Source organism: Trachemys scripta, chromosome 9 (genome assembly GCF_013100865.1).
Source record: "Trachemys scripta elegans isolate TJP31775 chromosome 9, CAS_Tse_1.0, whole genome shotgun sequence".
Classification (NCBI taxonomy): Eukaryota; Metazoa; Chordata; order Testudines; family Emydidae; genus Trachemys; species Trachemys scripta.
In genome coordinates this window covers 79047820-79060309 of record NC_048306.1, presented here as the reverse complement: position 1 = coordinate 79060309, position 12490 = coordinate 79047820, and positions in this window count along the sequence as shown.

Below are 12490 nucleotides of genomic sequence, written 5' to 3'. Positions count from 1 at the left end.
TAGTTGAAAGCAGCTATCAAATCCCCCCTCACTCTTCTCTTCTGCAGACTAAACAATCCCAGTTCCCTCAGCCTCTCCTCATAAGTCATGTGTTCCAGCCCCCTAATCATTTTTTGTTGCCCTCTGCTGGACTCTTTCTAATTTTTCCACATCCTTCTTGTAGTGTAGGGCCCCAAACTGGACACAGTACTCTAGATGAGGCCTCACCAATGCCGAATAGAGGGGAATGATCACGTCCCTCGATCTGCTGACAATGCCCCTACTTATACAGCCCAAAATGCCATTAGCCTTCTTGGCAACAAGGGCACACTGACTCATATCCAGCTTCTCATCTACTGAACCCCTAGATCCTTTTCTGCAGAACTGCTGCCTACCCATTCGGTCCCTAGTCTGTTGCAGTGCATGGGATTCTTCCATCCTAAGTGCAGGACTCTGCACTTGTCCTTGTTGAACCTCAGATTTCTTTTGGCCCAATCCTCTAATTTGTCTAGTTCCCTCTGTTTCCTATCCCCACCCTCCAGCATATCTACCACTCCTCCCAGTTTAGTGTCATCTGCAAACTTGCTGAGGGTGCAGTCCACGCCATCCTCCGGATCATTGATGAAGATATTGATTGAACAAAACCAGCCTCAGGACCGACCCTTGGGGCACTCCGCTTGATACCAGCTGCCAACTAGACATGGAACCATTGATCACTACCCATTAAGCTCGACAATCTAGCCAGTTTTCTATCCACCTTATAGTCCATTCATCCAGCCCATACTTCTTTAACTTGCCGGCAAGAATACCATGGGAGACCGTATCAAAAGCTTTGCTAAAGTCAAGGAATAACACATCCACTGCTTTCCCCTCATCCACAGATGGAGTTATCTTGTCATAGAAGGCAATTAGGTTAGTCAGGCATGACTTGCCCTTGGTGAATCCATGCTGACTATTCCTGATCACTTTCCTCTCCTTTAAGTGCTTCAGAATTGATTCCTTGAGGACCTGCTCCATGATTTTTCCAGGGACTGAGGTGAGGCTGACTGGTCTGTAGTTCCCCGGATCCTCCTCCTTCTCTTTTTTAAAGATGGGCACCACATTAGCCTTTTTCCAGTCATCCGGGACCTCCCCGGATCGCCATGAGTTTTCAAAGATAATGGCCAATGGCTCTGCAATCACATCCGCCAACTCCTTTAGCATCCTCGGATGCAGTGCATCCGGCCCCATGGACTTGTGCTCGTCCAGCTTTTCTAAATAGTCCCGAACCACTTCTTTCTCCACAGAAGGCTGGTCACCTCCTCCCCATGTTGTGCTGCCCAGTGCAGTAGCCTGGGAGCTGACCTTGTCTGTGAGGCAAAAAAAGCATTGAGTACATTAGCTTTTTGCACATCCTCGGTCACTAGGTTGCCTCCTTCATTCAGTAAGGGGCCCACACTTTCCTTGACTTTCTGCTTGTTAACATACCTAAAGAAACCCTTCTTGTTACTCTTAACATCCCTTGCTAGCTACAACTCCAAGTGTTATTTGGCCTTCCTGATTTCACTCCTGCATGCCTGAGCAATATTTTTATACTCCTCCCTGGTCATTTGTCCAATCTTCCACTTCTTGTAAGCTTCTTTTTTGTGTTTAAGATCAGCAAGGATTTCACTGTTAAGTCAAGCTGGTCACCTGCCATATTTACTATTCTTTCTACACATCAGGATGGTTTGTTCCTGCAACTTCCTCAATAAGGATTCTTTAAAATACAGCCAGGTCTCCTGGACTCCTTTCCCCCTCATGTTATTCTCCCAGGGGATCCTGCCTATCAGTTCCCTGAGGGAGTCAAAGTCTGCTTTTCTGAAGTCCAGGGTCTGTGTTCTGCTGCTCTCCTTTCTTCCTTGTGTCAGGATCCTGACCTCAACCATCTCATGGTCACTGCCTCCCTGGTTCCCATCCACTTTTGCTTCCCCTACTAATTCTTCCCAGTTTGTGAGCAGCAGGTCAAGAAGAGCTCTGCCCCTAGTTGATTCCTCCAGCACTTGCACCAGGAAATTGTCCCCTACACTTTCCAAAAAGTTCCTGAATTGTCTGGGCATCGCTGTATTGCTCTCCCAGCAGATATCAAGGTGATTGAAGTCTCCCATGAGAACCATGGCCTGTGATCTAGTAACTTCTGTTAGTTGCCGGAAGAAAGCTTCGTCCACCTCATCCTCCCGGTCTGGTGATCTATAGCAGATCCCACCACGACATCACCCTTGTTGCTCACACTTCTAAACTTAATCCAGAGACTCTCCGGTTTTTCTGCAGTTTCATACCGGAGCTCTGAGCAGTCATACTGTTCTCTTACATACAATGCAACTCCCCCACCTTTTCTGCCCTGCCTGTATTTCCTGAACAGTTTATATCCAACCATGACAGTACTCTAGTCATGTGAGTTATCCCACCAAGTCTTTTATTCCAATCACATCATAGTTCCTTGACTGTGCCAGGCCTTCCAGTTCTCCCTGCTTGTTTCCCAGGCTTCTTGCATTTGTGTATAGGCACTTAAGGTAACTCACTGATCATCTGGCTTTCTCAGTGTGAGACAGGAGTCCTCCCCTCTTGGGCTCTCCTGCTCGTGCTTCCTCCCAGTATCCCATTCCCCCACTTACCTCAGCTGACAAATGAGTTGAACGCTGTATTTTTCCCCCCTCCATTGTACTACAGTAAGTGTATATTCACTGGGGTTGAAAATTCTTAGGACTGAAACACTGATAAGAGATAATTACTTACTGTCAGCCACATATTGCCAGGAAAAATCTCAAAGTACAAATAAATGAATCTCATAACAATACAGAGGATGTTGCAGAGAGTCTGTCACTGAAACTAGGCAACACAGGTTAAGACAGACATAATTAACACAAGCGACATTTGGGAACGTGTGATATATCTGAAAGCTTTGTGTTAACTTGTTAAAATACAGTGTTACAGTTTCATCACTAGATGGCAGTATGGCTTATTACACACACTTTATCATCCACATGTTTTACCTGTCTCTTTTGAGTAGCAGTTCCTCCAGCTGGTGGAGGAGAAGGGGAGAATTTAGAATTGCTGCTTTTTTTGTTGTTTGAGTCTCCATCTTTGTTTGCATATTTTATTCTTTAATAAAGCAGATCTTGTTTTTTCACTTTAACGTACCAGTAATGACTGTTTTTTTTCAATGGATCCAAAGTCTCTATTGTTGGTATCGGGTGCCTGCCAGTTTATAATGAATGACAGAGACGGATTGAAGAATACTATGTATAGCTGTGTGTAAAGAGGACAGAGAAGGCAGAGCTCCAGCATCACCCACCATAAATGTGCCCTTTCCCAGAAGACTGACTGTATTATTGTCAGTGTCCCTGTGCTGCTCATATCATTAATGTTTGCTGAGTAATTTAAAGGACTTCTGTCAACAGTAATCATTTCCATCTTGACAGTAATTTGATTTGATAAACCATAGTAATTAGAGATGGCTTTCTAATATTTGTGACAGATTTTAAAGGGATTTTTTAAAAAAAGCCACAGCTACACATTTTTTATTTTACAAGGATGCTTTCTAGGAAGGGTTTGGACCAGACTTGTTCGGTTTATTTTGAAAAAAGTGCTTTAAAAACTTATATTCCATGCATATTCTAAGTGTCAATCAACCTAGGCCTCTATTTAAACACCCTCCTGCCATGGCAGAAATCCAAGCAGCAGCAGTGTGCTAGTGCAGGCCCAGGCAGAAAGTGAAAGGGACCAATCTGACCCCACTGTTCAAGATGAATGAAATACACAAACTACCCAAATACATTGAGCCTGATTCTGTTCTGGCATTGGATTAAGGCTGAGGTTTTCAAAGGAACCTAAGGAATTTACATGACTAAATCTCATTGAAACTCCCTTAGGATCGGGTTTCAGTGAGAAGAGAATCAGTCCCATTGTTACTATTATTTATGTGTTAAGTGCCTACAGGGTGCCTGAGGCTGTACAGTCAGTGTTGTACACTGCCTCAAGGCTCCTACAATGTAAGGGCCCAGTTTTCTCCCCCTTACTCTCACTGCCTAGGATTCCAATGGGGTCACTCACACAGTAAGGTAAATAAGAGTGGCAGAGCCTGGCCTTTGGATTGGTTTTGTGGCACTCCTCCTGATTGAATCCGCGCTCACAACAGATTAAGGCCTGATGCATTTGTTGTCACTAGTGCAGCAATGAAGTTTGTCCACCTATTTCTGTGGGTGTGATTTTTAGGGGGTGGGAGAGGAAGTGTGAAAATTCCACTTTTGACAAGAGAAGGAAACATTCCGGGGCCAATCCCTGGTTCTGGTTAATCTAGGAAATCATGTATGGGGTCTACAACAGCTCTTACACCTATTGAGCACCAGGGACTACAGCTGCCTTACAGCCCAGATTCTGATCCTGTTATTGTCACTGAACAATGTGACACTGAAATCAGTGGGGCTAGTCACGGAGTTGCTCATCTTGAGTAAGCATGTTGGAATCTGGCCCTAAACTTACATTCCATGCCAAACAGCTGTGTGTTGATGGTTTAATAAATTGCTTTTATCACAGATTTCGGTTAGCATGCAGACATAACACACAGGCTAGCGAACTTGGCTTTCCAGGTCTTAATTCAGAAATGCTTGTGACACGGTTGGGGGAAACCTCATCCTGTGCAGGGCAAGTGCACCCGTCTCTCTTAGGGAATAGCGGTGGGGCGTACATATCTTATGTCTATGTCCCTCCCGGCCCGAGTTCATACACTCTCCCATATCAGCAGGGCAATACGGCCTAGTGGCTGGAGTCCATACTTTCACCCTTGTCAAGAGGAAAAGAGATGGCCAGAGTCAGGAAATCCACCCCTTCTTGCAGGGCAGTAAGGCCTAGTGGCTCAAGTCAATACCTTCACTCCCGTCAACAGGGCAGTAAGGCCTAGCAGCCAGAGTCAATACATTCACTCTTGGCAGTATGGGCAGTCTAGTCTAGCAGGCCCTGCCGGGCACAGGGGGAGGGGTTGCACCCCCAGCAGGGGCGTCGGGGCCCTCCCTTTCCACCAGACCCCTACCCAGGGCCCTGTTAGTGGTCATAGCCCAGGCCACTGAGTCAGCAGGGAAGGCTCCAACCGAAACTCAAGGCTTTGGCTCACTCACCGGTCCGCCGTTTGATTCCCCGGAGCTGCTTCCTGCCGTCGTCCCTGCTGCAGTGGTCTGGGCGTCCCTGTTACCTCTAGGTTATCTGGTCTTCGCTTTCTCTGGCGCCTCTGAACCCTGCAAGGCCTCCAGGGTTGCCTTGGCATCTGCCTGGGCTGCCACGTCCCCGGCTCCTATGGTCCCAGGCTGCCAGTGAGCCTCAGCTGGAGCACATCCTCCTCCACAGCAGTCAGCCCCACCTGAGCTGCTCTCTTTTATAGTGGTACACCTGGAGCATGCCCAGTCTGTATCTGGGGTGGGAAGGGAGAGGAGATAGGAACCAAGGGCCAGAAGCAGATGACTACTTCCTGCAGCAAGTGACAAGAAAGGTGCTCATTATCTCAAAAAGGCAAGACTCCCTCCTTGTACTGCTGCTCTGGTAGACACCTACACATCAGCCCTGCCCAGGGCAGAGTGCAAAAGTGCAGTCTAGCCCTGGGTACATTAGACATGGTTAATTTATTTATTTGCCATTTTCAGCAGAAATGATTTCTGCAAAGCTCCTGAAGTCAGTGGCATTTCTAGGCTCTATTACTTCATGTATTAGTCACTCCCCACCTGTTACAGGAATTTTTAATTGAAAGCATTAAGGATTGACAACTTTTTCAATTTGTAGCTCTGAATGATCACATTCAGATGGCGTTAAAAGATAGCAAGCAATCATCCTTTTCTCTGAGGCTCATCAATTGTTGACAAAGGATTATTCAGGACTTAAAGACGTGCATGCATGTGTGTGTATGAGGGAGAAAGAAGTGTAGGCAGACATGTGAGAAAAACACAGCATGAAGGACACAGACAAAGGTGTGAGACAGTCTGTAATGACCAGAAGGTTGAGTTGACAGTATAATTTGGCAAGTGAACCTGTGGCATAATTAGTGGAATTAAAAACATCTGTCGGAAAGGACCAGGTGTAATATGACATTTAGTCTGCATTAATAGTAGAGCTGTGATAGCCAAAAACCCTGCCTAATAGCAAGCATTTAGTTGTATTATAATAGAAACAATTCTAATTAACAGAGAGATATAATGTCCCTATCAGAAATTAGAGCAGCATTGACACAAATACAGAGTCTAGAAAATATTCAGTTCTACTGGTCAGTTTCAGAACAAACAGAAATCAAACTTTCCCTCACTCCCCTTACAAATCACTTCACTGTGGTGACTTGGGTTCTCACACGTTTTCAAAGTACAATGTGATTTAAGGACAGAAATACTGTTTTAATTTATCAGCTGGTTTAAATTCTCAGTCTCTGTTTTTTCGGCTGGCTGATTTTCAGGGGCATAACAACAAACAGCACTACACTGCATTCTACGTACATTCCATCTGAGGAGCTCCAGTTTTACAAATTACAAACACAAGTTAATTAAGTGACTTTATGAATATGGCCTTGTGGGGTTCCTTATTCCTTAGTTCTTTCTGATTCTATATCAAATGTGCTTATTTTCCAAGTTAGCAAATATTATGTTTAACTGCCAGCCCAACAAACCTACACTGGGCTCTTCTGAGTGTTCACCTGGGTTCTATCCATCTCACATCACCACCACAAGCAACAGAGGATCTGCAGACCAAATTAGATTCTCAGATACATCAGTGCAACCCTGGTGTCTTCACATGATGTCCTCAGTGACACCTGTGTAATCTCACTGTCTTTAAGTCGGTCACTGATGATAAATTTAAAGATACACTGGTACAGCTAAAAACCTAGTTAGCCTGACAAAACCTCTACTGTTGGTTTTAATGCATGATATGAAGAACCCATCTTGACTGTCAGAGCCCAGCCAGCTGGTGGGGCTGGTCATGTCCCTTTGATTGCAACTTTCTGTGAACATTTGAGTAACAGAGTTTAACTCAGAGGAATAGTTACAGAAAGCAGATTGCAAACTCATGTGTGAGCATTAATGGAAGGCAAATGTCAAACACAGTAAACTGTGTGTGTGTGTGTGTGTGTGTGTGAGAGAGAGAGATGTCCTCCTCAGGGGTGTTTCTGGGATACCAAGGACAAAAAAATCGATACTTTTAGAATTAAAAAATCAGAGGGGTAGCCGTGGTAGTCTGTATCCACAAAAACAATGAGGAGGAGTCCGGTGGCACCTTAAAGACTAACAGATTGATTTGGGCATAAGCTTTCCCCACAAAAGCTTATGCCCAAATCAATCTGTTAGTATTTAAGCATTCAAAAAGTGATTTTTTAAGCCTTTAAAAATGTAGTAGTGACAACATCCATTATTTAGAACATAAACAAAGGCAAACTCATTCAGGGACTGATACAACACCTCTTTAGGTTAATGGGAGTCCATTCCACTTCTTCCTCCCTGTTCTGGTGTCTCATCCTTTCACAGACTCCAGAATGAGAGGAGTAGAGAATGGAGGGTTTCTGAGCACTATGTAGTCACTTCACTTAGTAGGCTTACAGACGTTCCAGAGCTCAAGACCTTGAGCCCTTCGGCAGACCTCTGACACACAGCATTAAATTACAGTCAGTTATGAGCCTGTGTGAAAAGAGCTACCAGCTCTAGTTTTTAAAGAACCTTTACAATGGCTTCTTTACCTGCAATTGAATTTCTGGCAAATAGCTTGTTGCACTCTTACTGAGCATACACTTCTTTTGTATTTTTTCCCAAATGTTTATAACCTCAAGAAATATCAACGTGGAAGATCCAAATCTGTTGAACCGTGTATTAGCACCCCCTGCCTGCTGAAAATAACCTCAGAGCAGCAATTTCAATCCCATTTGAAGGGTATTCAGCTCTTGTACCATTCAAGGCTGCATCACTTTTATCTCCTGCATTAGTTATCAGAGGAACTTAAATCCTCAGTAGATTCAGGCTTTAAGGAGAAAGTGATTGACCCCACTAATGTGACACTTATGAGAATGTTATATCCAAAGTGTCCCAGAAACAATAGGGCATGGGATCTGCAGAATCATTGAGTTGACCCCAATGCATATTCACATTACTGTGGGTGCGGTGCCTTGGGCCTTGGCTACACTTGCTAAACGTACACAGGTTGAGTGTTCAGATATAAAAAGTAAATTTTTCATGCCATGCCCAAGAATCTGGCCTGACACCAATTATAAAATGTAAGGTTGTGATTAACCATGCATTGCCTTATAAGTTAGTCTATTTATCGTCAAAAAGATCAAGCTAGTGGATTTGCAAATACAGTGCAAGAAAAGATGGATTATTTACATTTCTGGATTCTCAAACAGAGAGCATTAATGTGTGTAATTGTATGGCACAGAAATACTAAAAGCAATCCAATGTGTTTTAATGGGATTCTCTCTTTCTGACTGGGCTTGAATAAAAACAAACTTCCCAAACATTTCAAGCTTGAGAGGTGCTGAGGTGGTGGTGCTTTATTCCTATTCTTCTTGCACAGAGCATTATCCATGAAACTTCTTTAACATGAACAGGAAGTTCCTGAGAATATCCTCTCTGACAGTGCCAGGGTCTGTTCTGTCAGCTGCCTCCTTTAATGCCAGTGAATTATGTCTGCATATTAGAAACCAAAACACCCTGAAAACTCTGGGGTAGCATGGATCTAAATTTGGCAGTTCAGGCCTATCCCCAATATTTTTCTCAAAACCAAAATAATTAATTTAAAAAACCTTACCTCATCTCAAGTTACAGGTGACAAAAAGCAGTTACCATCACACCAGTTACAAAGCACGAGCACTTGGACGCAAGGCAATGAATTATTAAGGTGGGTGTGACACTGCAGTCTATATGATTTTATAAAAATTTGATAATGAGTGAATATAATGTAACTGGAAAATGCTTCATGCAAAAGGTCTCTTGTAAGGTATCATTACAAAGCTTATTGTCTACTGAGTGTGGTCATCCTATTTGTATAAAGGTATCACTCTTGTATCAAACTAGAAATATGAAATATAACTCTGAGGGCCTATTGTAATTATGCAAAGTGTGGGCCGTTAATGGTGGTTTGGAATCCTATTGGCTCCCATCAACCAGGACAATTGACTGGATGGCTCTGTTTGCAGGCAAGCCTTCCTGTGAGTCAAGCTGGGAGGAATGAAGGCTTGGGGTCTTACAGTGACATGTGATCATGTCACATGAACTGGAATCCATCTTTAACCTGGTGCTTTTCCAGTGACGGGGGGGAGGGGGTGGAAACTCAGAGGGACAAAGGATTCTTGCCTTATGCAAAAGATATATAAATGGGTGGAACAGAACAGAGGGGAGAGCCATCATGAAGAATCCACCAGCTACCTGAGTTGGAACAAGAGCTGTACCAGGGGAAAGAATTGTGCCCAGGCCTGGAAGGTGTCCAGACTGAGGAAAAAACTTACTGATGCATCTCTGAGGGTGAGATTATCTGTATTCAGTTTGATTAGACATAGATTTGCGCATTTTATTTTATTTTGCTTGGTGACTTACTTTGTTCTGTCTCTTACTACTTGGAACCACTTAAATCCTATTTTCTCTATTTAATAAAATCACTTTTTACTTATTAATTGACCCAGAGTATGTATTAATACCTGGGGGAGCAAACAGCCGTGCATATCTCTCTATCAGCGTTATAGAGGGCGAACAATTTGAGTTTACCCTGCATAAGCTTTATACAGGGTAAAACGGATTTATTTGGGATTAGACCCCATTGGGAGCTGGGCATCTGAGTGTTAAAGACAGGAACACTTCTGTTAGCTGCTTTCAGGTAAACCTGCAGCTTTGGGGCAAGTAATTCAGATCCTGGGTCTGTTTTGGAGCAGACGGGAGTGTCTGGCTCAGCAAGACAGGATGCTGGGGTCCCGAGCTGGCAGGGAAGGCAGGGGTAGAAGTAATCTTGGCACATCGGGTGGCAGCTCCCAAGGGGGTTTCTGTGATCCAACCCGTCACAGTGGGATTCTGTGCTGCATCTCCAGGAGGCAAAGGCACAGCCCAATGAGAGGGGGAACGTAGAGGCTTTAAGATGGGCTGCTCTGGGGGTAGGAGCTGCTTTGAGTTACAATTCTCCTTAGCCCCACACAACCAACGGGCTGCTCTGTACCCTTCAGCAGCTGAGGCTGTGGCTGCATAAGCCAAGGAGACTGTTCTCCTGCCCTGACATGACCCCTCCAACTCTAGCCTGACCTCCAAACAGAGCCAGATTAACTTGCCTGTGGGCCCGGAGCTATGAGATTTTGTGGGGCCCCTGTATATAAGTCTTTTTCTTAACTTAAAACAAAATAATCACAATTATGGCATCGAGGCTATTAACACTATACTAAACTTGCCTTTTAATTAACGTAAAGCCATTCTGTGGTTACATTTCAGGCTTAAAACATGTACAGTATACTGAAGTTAATTCAAAATAGCCTACTTCTTACCTTAGAACAGCTGTTATATTAGTTTCTTTATGGGAGGGAGTTTGGGTGCAGGAGGGGGCTGCAGGCTGGGGCAGAGTGTTGGGGTGCAGGAGAGGGTGAGGGGCAGTGGCGTAGCCAGGGTTGCAGCCGAGGAGGAGCGGCGGCAAAAAAAGGCACCAGTCCTTCGGTGGCATTTTGGCGGCCCTGCGCATGCGCTGAAATGCCGCCGAAAGATGGAGCGGCGCATGCACAGGGCCGCCCCGCTTCCCCATCCAGAGCGCTGTCCGGGGCACCGAGGTTCCCGGCAATGCTCTCAGGGCTGGAGTCCCGGCGGGAGCCGGCCAGCCCGCGGCCCCGTTCCGCCGGCCGGCCGGAGCGCCGGGAGCCGGCCAGCCCGCAGCCCCGTTCCGCTGGCCGGCTGGAGTACCACTTTTGGGTAATGTGGGGTCAGGGGAAGTGGCCGCTTCCCCTGAACCCTGCTATCTACGCTACTGGTGAGGGGTATGGGCTCTGGGAGGAAGTTTGGTGCAGGAGGGGATTCTGACCTGGGGTAGGGGGTTGGGGTGCAGGAGGGGGTGTGAGGGGCAGGCTCCAGTCGGGAGGCACTTACCACAGGCAGCTCCCAGCCGGTGGCGTAGCAGGGCTCAGGCAGGCTGCCTGCCTGCATGCCGTGGCCCCCGCCACTCCCGGAAGCAGTTGGCTGCTGGCACGTCTCTGCGTGCCCCTGGGGGGAGGGGGATAGTGTGTCTCCATGCGCTGGCCAGGGCTGCAAGCACCGCCCCCACAGCTCCCATTGGCTGGTTCTGGGAGTGGCGTGGGACCACAGCATGCAGGCAGCCTGCCTAAGCCTGGCAGTGTCAGACCCCCCCCCCTTAGCCCGGGGCTCTGGGCCGCAGCCTAAAGCCCCTGTGTTAATCCAGCCCTGCCTCCAAAATGCTCTCATTGCCAGGGGTTGTGATAAGACATGTACAGGGCAGCCTATGGCTGTCCAGTGCAGTGCCTACACCTGGTGAGTTCTCCCTGTCACGGTAGCAAAGAGGAGGATTCCCTCCAGAGTGCTTAACGAGTGTAAAGTACAGCATATATCAGGGATAGGCCATCTTTGGCACGTGGCCCGCCAGAGTAAGCACCCTGGTGGGCCGGGCTGGTTTGTTTACCTGCCACGTCCACAAGTTCGGCTGATCGCGGCTTCCACTGACCGCGTTTCGCCACTCCAGGCCAATGGGGGCTGCAGGAAGCGGCATGGGCCAAGGGATGTGCTGGCCACGGCTTACCCTGGCAGGCCGCGGGCCAAAGGTTGCCGATTCCTGGCATATATGAAGATTTCAAAGCCTAACTTTGGGCCTCTGGATTTGAATGTTTTGGCCTAGGTTCTATGTAAGCTGCAACCTGCCAATAGATGGCAATGTGCTCACAGACACAATGCCAGTCCTGCTCCCTCTGAATTCATTGGCAAAACAAACAAACAAATAACCCCCATTGACATCAACAATCATATAAGACTGAGCTCAGACCTGCCATTGAAATCAATGGGAACAAGATTGGACTCAAAACTAGCCACAAAAAGTCATTCATAACAGCGCAACTGATATTCTTCAAACACAGCCAGAGCCAGAATTCACAAGGGGATTTACTCCCATGGAAAGTTTGAAGGGGTGGTAGGTAGCAAGCCATTTTTTTGAATTATTGGGAAACAAAACTGTGAGAGAAAAGTCAGTATTTCAAATCAGGCTAGTTGTTTGATCGCATATAACTCAAAACACAGTTAAATTTTTTTTCCTTCAAACTTTGCAGAAACATTTCTTTAGCCTGAACAGCAAGTGTGGCAATTTTCAGGCCAACCAAATAATTTTCCAAGGCTAAATTATAGAGGGAACTAAAAAAAAAAAAAAAGATTTATAATGTAAGTTGCTTTCAGCTATTACTATGAGGAGATATCCTCCTCCCGGGTAAAAAGAGGCACGATGGCCCAGTGGTGAGGACACTAGATTTGGGCTTGAAAGACCTGGGTTCAATTCTTGCTCTGCTACAGGC